Source organism: Ochotona princeps, chromosome 14 (assembly GCF_030435755.1).
Source record: "Ochotona princeps isolate mOchPri1 chromosome 14, mOchPri1.hap1, whole genome shotgun sequence".
NCBI classification, from domain to species: domain Eukaryota; kingdom Metazoa; phylum Chordata; class Mammalia; order Lagomorpha; family Ochotonidae; genus Ochotona; species Ochotona princeps.
Window position 1 is genome coordinate 54,299,662 of NC_080845.1, and position 7,741 is coordinate 54,307,402.

At 43.8% G+C, this 7,741-nt stretch overlaps 1 pseudogene; it reads right to left on the minus strand.

Annotated features, from left to right (window-relative positions):
* Window positions 1-520: 520 nt before the first annotated feature.
* LOC101516572 (large ribosomal subunit protein eL31-like) lies at window positions 521-903 on the minus strand (annotated as a pseudogene).
* Between the last annotated feature and the right edge of the window lie 6,838 nt (window positions 904-7,741).

Below are 7,741 nucleotides of genomic sequence, written 5' to 3' on the forward strand. Positions count from 1 at the left end.
ATCTACTGTAAAAAAAACTGTTAATCTAATTAGCATTTTGTGAAGTAAGGTGGCACTGAAGACAGTAAACTTGATGTGGAGACCTCTCATGAGTTGCCCTTCATGGAACATAGATGCCATCATAATGTGAGGTGGACATTCGGCACAGCGGTTAAGCCACCACTTTGAACACCCATATTTCATGTTGGCATGCCTAGATCTGAGCTGCAGCTCTTTTTCTGATCTCACTTTCCTATTATGTTCATTTTGAAAGGTTAGAGTCCAAGTCCTTGGGTCCTTGATTTTACATAGGAGGCCCAGATGGAGGTCTGGACCCCTGGACTCTGCCTGCTCTAGCCCAGGTTGCTATCAGCATTTAGAGAGTGAACCAATGGGTAGATTATCTCTGTCTGCTTCTGTCTCTCTACTTTTCTAATCAACAAATATAAAAACCTGAAATAAGTTGTGTACCTATTTCTGCTTTTCGTAGTATGCATCTCTCCATTTTCTTTCTCTTTTTTTTTCAGTCTTACAACTTTATTTAGTTCTCATCCACACTGACAGTCTGTAGATTTTTGAAAGTAGGCACGTAGGTAACCAGAGTATAGAGCTAATTAGGCGAATCTTCATCCTTGTTACGTTTTCTGGATAGTCTCAAGGGGATGCGATACAGGACGTTCTTTATTCTTTTGACCCACACAGCTTTGTTGAGCCTCGTATCAATGCGCACATCTGGAGTACCCATTTCTTTCATGGCAAACTTCCGGATCTCATTCAGTGCCCGAGGAGCTCGCTTGTTGAAGCCCATCCATGGATGCGCTTGTGGGTGTTGATGGTGTACTTCCGCGTCACCACCTCGTTGATGGCAGAACGGCCCTTCTTCTTCTCGCCGCCCTTCTTTGTGGGAACCATCTTGTAGGGCCCAAGCAGCTCTCCATTTTCTACCATCATGCTTGGTGGCAAAAAGGGGCAAGCTTCAGGCACTGGTGACATTGCTACTTGTCTTCTGTCAAGACCCAACATAGGGATGGCTTGGGTTGCAGACCCAAGTACCACATGGTGGGAAGAGTTGTGGTCTTGGTAGGAAGGTGTTGCGTAGCCTGTGTTTAATTGCCTCAATGAATAGCTTCTGTGACTCTGTTGACTTTGTCATCAGAAACAGTCCTGACAAAATGACCATCACTGACGTATTTGCTATAGCAAGAGTTATTCGTCCGACCTTTCAGTTTGATATGCAAAGTAAGACAAATATTGACTTCACTTTCCTACTTGGTACCTCTAACCTACGCATGATTCACCCCTACAGAGAGAACACTTGCTTCCAGTGGCTATGGCGAGTGATATTTGCATATGTAACTGAAGGGAGTGCTCTGTTAATCGTAGTTGACATTTCCCTCCTTCCTTTGTTGATTTAAACAGGGCTTTTCTCACTAGAGATATCTTTATCATTAGTAAAAGAGAAATATCCAAATAAGATACTGTTTATTGCAAGCTTTCAAATTCCATTATTTTATTTTATAAAATAAGAACAAAGAGGAAGAAGAGGCTAGAGAAGAAAGAATAATCAAATCAAGGCCATGCAGTATAAGGAACAAAGTCTTGGTGTACTACAATGCCCTCCAGATGCAATGTCCTGAACCTTGTACTTTTAGGTATGTTAAAAATATTTTTCCAAAAGTATTGGAAAGCACTGTTTATATCCATTGAAACGAATGCAGATGTAATGAAGTTGAATTCCATGTGCACTGCCTAATTGAATAATAACTTCTAGAAAATGAGGGGGCTTTCCAATGTTTACTGATGTTCAACTACTCTATTAAGTAATTAGTTAGGTTTTCATCATTGTATTGTTGATAATAAGGATGATTGCTAATTAGCTATGCAGGAGTGGTACAGGAAGCCTAAGGAATTGAAGGCCCTCCTCTCTGCTGAGAAACTAAATGGGTTATGAGAGGCTGAAATGCAGAAGTTGCAAAACTCCCTGCTTACCCAGAGAAAAAGGAACTTATTCTGAGAACTTGGAACTGCAAGAATTTATGATCTTGATGGAACATTACCCCACCTGATCCCGTGGTCACCCTCTCAACAAAAGAGAAACGGAAGAGGAAAAAGAGGCAGGAAAATTGGAGAACAGGAAGAGAGAGAGAGAACCGGAGAGATAAAAGACAGGAAAAGAATTTAACAAGGATTTTGGCCACCGTAGTCAGTGACAAAGAGGCAGGAAAAAGACTAAGGGGAGACAGACCTGGAATATATTGGGAAGTTGATTTCACTGAGATCAAGCCCACTAAATATGGAAATAGGTACCTTTTAGTCTTTGTAGACACCTTTTCAGGATGGGTGGAAGCCTTCCCCACAAAGAAAGAGACTGCCACAGTAGTGGCTAAGAAGATCCTAGAAGAAATCATACCCCAATTCGGGATTCCTCAAGTAACAGGGTCCGATAACGGACCTGCCTTTGTTGCCCAGGTGAGTAGACAGGTGGCCACCGTATTGGGGATTAATTGGAAATTGCATTGTGCCTATAGACCCCAGAGTTCAGGCCAAGTAGAAAGAATGAACAGAACTCTAAAGGAGACCATGACTAAATTGACCTTGGAGACTGGCTGTTCAGATTGGACGGTGCTCCTACCCCTTGCCCTGTTCTGGGTGCAGAACACTCTCTCCATGTTTGGACTGACCCCGTCTGAAATTCTGTATGGAACACCTCCCCCTTAAGCAAGATGTTAGAACCTATTTGCCATACTAATGTCAGTTTGCACTCCAGGTTGAAAGCCTTACAACACTGCCCTTACAAGGAGTGGCTGCCCTTGCTAACCAGGCTTCAGCTTATTCGCAGCTTTGGGCAGCCACAGATGTTGATTTCCGGGCCTTAGAAGACTTGGTGTCTAAGCTTCAGGAATCTTTAACTTCATTGTCAGAAGTAGTATTGCAAAATAGGAGAGGTTTAGATTTATTATTTCTTAAAGAAGGAGGACTTTGTGCAGCATTAAAAGAGAAGTGCTGTTTTTATATAGATCATTCTGGGGTAATTAAGGACTCTATGGCAAAAGTTAGAGAAAGACTAGCCTCAAGACAGGAAGAAAGGGAGCAAGGGCAAAGTTGGTTTAAAACTTGGTTTAACAAATCTCCTTGGTTGACCACCCTCATTTCTACCCTAATAGGGCCTCTGATAATTTTGTTGATGCTCCTGACTTTTGGACCCTGTATCCTAAATCGGTTAGTGGCATTTATTAGGGATAAAATCAGTTCCGTACAGGTTCTTATGTTGAGGCAACAATATCAATCTATTAATTCCTGTGATGTAGATACTGAAATCCCATGATTGGGATTTGGCAGAAGAAAAGGGGGGAATGAGAGGCTGGAATGCAAAAGTTGCCAAACTTCTTACCAAATGAGAGGCTGAAATGCAGAAGTTGCAAAAATCCCTGCTTACCCAGAGAAAAAAAGAACTTATTCTGAGGACTTGGAACTGCAAGAATTTATGATCTTGATATAATGTTAGCCCACCTGACCCCGTGGTCCCCCTCCCAAGTTGTGGTTTTTGCCTTTAAAATGTGTGCTAAGAGATTGCTCGGGGCTCTGGATTCTGCCCTCTCGCGAGGAGCCGGTCCGGGCCCCAGCGTGCTGGTGGTTAAATAAAGCCTCCTGCTTTTGCATCAAGACTCATCCTTGGTGGTTTTTGGGGGAGCTCACCTCTCAGGATCGACAGTAAGGTCAATCCAGCACCAGGACTTGACAATTACAGGGTCTATATCAATTCCTAATTTAGTCTGAAATAATAATAGGACAATTATATCCAAAGTGTTTGTGTCCTTATATAAATTGTAGTCTCATATCTGGGACCACTTATAATTTACATGTTTTCCAATCTTAATATAGAACACAAGAGGATCCAAATTGAAGAGTCTTCAATAATTAATGTGTGAAAACCAAGACCACACATATATATTAATGAATAGACAACGGCGATAGTGGCTAAATACCTTTCTATCACACTCCCAATTACACACTGTATCAGCATGAAACTTTTAGCAGCTGCTGTTTGAAAAAAAGGCATCCCGTACCTGAACAGAACAAGGAGCAGGAGGAGCACATAGCAAGCATCTCAGTCAAGGTCTCAGGAGCATTCTGGGACGTGGCATTCGTGGCCCTGGAGCTTTGGTTGTTGCTTGCTTTGCCTCTGTTGCTTCTGATCTGTTGCCTGGAAACAGTGCTTCCTAACCTTGCATAATCTCTGTAGAACATGCTATTGCCAGTATAGTTTTTAGGGGAACTCAAATTCTTGTTAAATCAGTTCTTTGACTTCTGTATATAGAAAAGAAAAAATAAATCCCCAGAAATCATCATATAGTTTGAGGCTGCTGGCTTCTCTCAAGGCTTGAAAAAGCAATTCTGGAGTCAGGCATTTGGCGCAATGGTTAAGAAGCTGCTTGGGATGCTAATATCCAGTATAAGATGGCATGGGTTCAAGTCCCAACTACTCTGTTTCCGATCTAACTTCATGTTTATGCACACCCTGGAAGGTAGGGGGGGTCAAGTACTTGAGTCTCTGCCATCTGCATGGGAGACCCAGAAGGAATTCCTGAGTCTTGAATCTGATGTGGTACATCCTTGGTTGTTGGAGAGGGGACTAGCAGACAGAAGATCTCGCTACCTTAAAATGTCTCACATCCATACAATGAAAACAAAGAGGAATTCTCCTGAGGAGAGACTTAGTGTCACCTCTCTCTCTGGGAGTTCAGAAGCTTCCTCTTCTGAAGGGTTTTTAGTCATTTTGTTTTCAAGAGCTGATCTTTTTTTTTTTCTTTTTTTTTATTTATTTATTAATTTTTTTTTTTAAGAGCTGATCTTAATATGTCACACCTAAAAGGAATCTGTTTTCCATAGGAAGAAACAGTAATGAAACAACTTTGGAAGCAACAGGAAAAATAGCTGATTATAGTTGATCATTTACCCAAAGCTGATGCAACATTTACTTGTAAATGTTGCCATCAGATTTTGAACCTGGAACACCAGCACCAATCTGCAACTGTTGTGATCTTGACTTTTGTGGGGAGCGGAGTGCTAAAGCCGCTCCTGGGATTGGTAGGGGCCGTCACAAGATGGAGGCTGGCCCAGGGCCAGGAGGTGAAGTTGTTCTCCCCAGCAGGTAAACAGGAAGTCACAGAGATAGGCCAATGCCCTCGCTGTGATTACTGGCCTATCATGTAACACCAAGTGGACCTACGGGGAGAAGTGATTGGTGGAGAACTATATAAAAGGAGCTGGTAAAAGCTAGGCGCAGACGACAGGGGACGAAGGACAGGACAAAAAGACCGACGGCGACGAGGAGAAAGACTGGGGAAAGAATTACAGAGGAAATGGGAAGAATGGGGCAGCAGAGCAGGGAAGAAGGGTTTAGATCTTCGGGTGGAAAGGTTAAGGCGTACGGGGAGGAAGAGCAGCAAAGAGGGATACAGACAGAAGCAGTAAAGCAGTACGGATAGACTGGGACAAGAACGGAGAAATGGAGCAGAAAGTACGGGAAGAAATACGGGAGGAAGACTTTATCTTAGACTTATGCAGGGGTTGCAGACCTGAGCTTTGCAGTCATCTAACCCCCAAATGTGACTGTCTTCGCTGTTATCTTGGGAACATTGCTGTCATGCTGTAATCTTTCTTTGACACATAGTGTGGAAAATCATTGTGGTAGCATTACATGGACTGATTAGAACGAGAGGCAAATGTGTAATGTATGTGAAGCCCCTATGCCTGGTCCGTGATAGGTACTTTGTATGTGTCAACTATTATGATCTACAGTGTTAATCAAAAAAAAGAAATGGGTATGGATGGGAGCGAGCAGCTAACTATCTGAGGAAGGTTCAATAAGCATGCACAAAACACTGGAGCCTCTCAGAAATGAGAGTCTATGTTCACTCTTCAACCTGTCATTTCCTTTTATTTAAAAAGGAAATCATTCATTCCCTTAGCTTATTTGAAAGATCTTCCATCTGTGTATTCACTTCCAAAACACTTACAACAGCTGGGGCTGGTCCAACCTGAAGCTGGGAGCTAGGAATTCAATCCAGGTCTCCCATGTTGTTGGAGAGACCACTACTTGAGCCGTCACCATTGTCTGCTAGGGTGCTAATTAGTGGAAGCTTGCATGACGCGCCAGAGCTGGGACTCACACCCAGCCACTCTGATGTGGGATCACTGTGCCAAATGCCTGTCCTAACCTTGTCATTTTCCAATGAAGAAACTGGGCTGAAGGGAAGGAAGTGATTTCTTTAAGGTCTCCAAGGCAGACAATGTCAAAGTGAATACTGGTCTATGCGGTCAGGATGTGTCAACACTCAAAGGAGGGAGGAGGTGCATGAGCAGAGGTAGGGCTTGGAGGTGGGAGGTGTAGACATAATTCAGCTTGGTTCTGAGCGTCCAAGTACAGAGTGTGCATTTGTGTTTGTGTGGTGGTGAGAGCAGGCTGTTCTGAGAAGCAGATGAGTGGCTGTGGCTGCTGAGATGTAAGTGCAGCCATGGAGCGACTTTAGCATGCAGAGCCCTGCTGTGAATACATCTGATGGACAATGTAGAATGCAAATAGGGCTCTGCCATGGAAACAGGATTGTCAAGCATCCCAGAAGGATGCAAGAGAAGGTGATGGCAGGGAGGTTGCAGGAGAGCAGCTACCCAGAGGAACCACAAGGCTGAGCCTGCCAATCGAGCTGTCACATTTACAGCGCACTTGCTCCTGGTGTAGTTCTGAGAGGGCTAGCTCCAGACCCCACTGGCTGCCAGCCAGGGGAAGTTCCAGGCAGGCTGGAGATAGCTGGGTGTTTTCTATGAACAGCGCTAATTCAAAAAGGATTCAACCAATTGTAGATGAAACAAAAAAGGTTGCCTCTGTGCTGAGCACATCCAGGCTTTTCTCTCCTTGACATTATCCTTTAAATAATACGACCATTTATACTGTATCGACACTGTATTAGACATTGTAATTAATACAGAGATGATTTAAAGTATATGAGAAAGGATAGGCATTGTGGCATAGCAAATTAAGCTGCCAGTAAGGGCACCAACATTCAACACTTGATTGCCTGGACATGAGGACTGGCTCTACTCCAAATACTAGTTCCTTGCTAATGCATACCCTGGGTAAAATCAGATGCTGGCCCAAGTATTGGGGTTACTGCTGCCACCACATGGGGGGCCAGGATGAGGTTCCTGGCTCCTGGTTTCTACCTGGCCCAACCCTGGCTGTTGTGACCATTTGGGGAGTGAACCAGTGGGTAGCAGGTCTATTTCTCTCTCTCTCGTTCTCTCAGTCTTTCAAATCTTAGCAAAAAGTAAAATATATGAGAGTTGCAGTTTGCTGTATGGAAACACTATGGCACTTTTCATAAGGGACTCAAGTGTAGAAAAAAAAGATTTATTTATTCTTATTTGAAAGGCAGAGTTATGCATGTGCGCGCGCACACACACACACACACACACACACACACACTCTGGAGGTGATGGGGAGCTTTCGTCTGCTGACTCACTCCCCAAATGGCTGTAATGGCCAGAGCTGGGTCAGTCAAAAGCTGGAAGCCAGGGGTGTTTTCCATGTTTCCTATGTAGATACAGGGGCCCAAGGACTTGAGCCATCCTCTGCCACCTTCCTAGGCCTTAAACAGAGAGCTGGATCAGAGGTGGGTTATCTGGGACACAAACTGGTACCCACAGGGGATACTGGCACCATAGAAGAAGGATTACCCTACTATGCCATGGAACTGGTCCC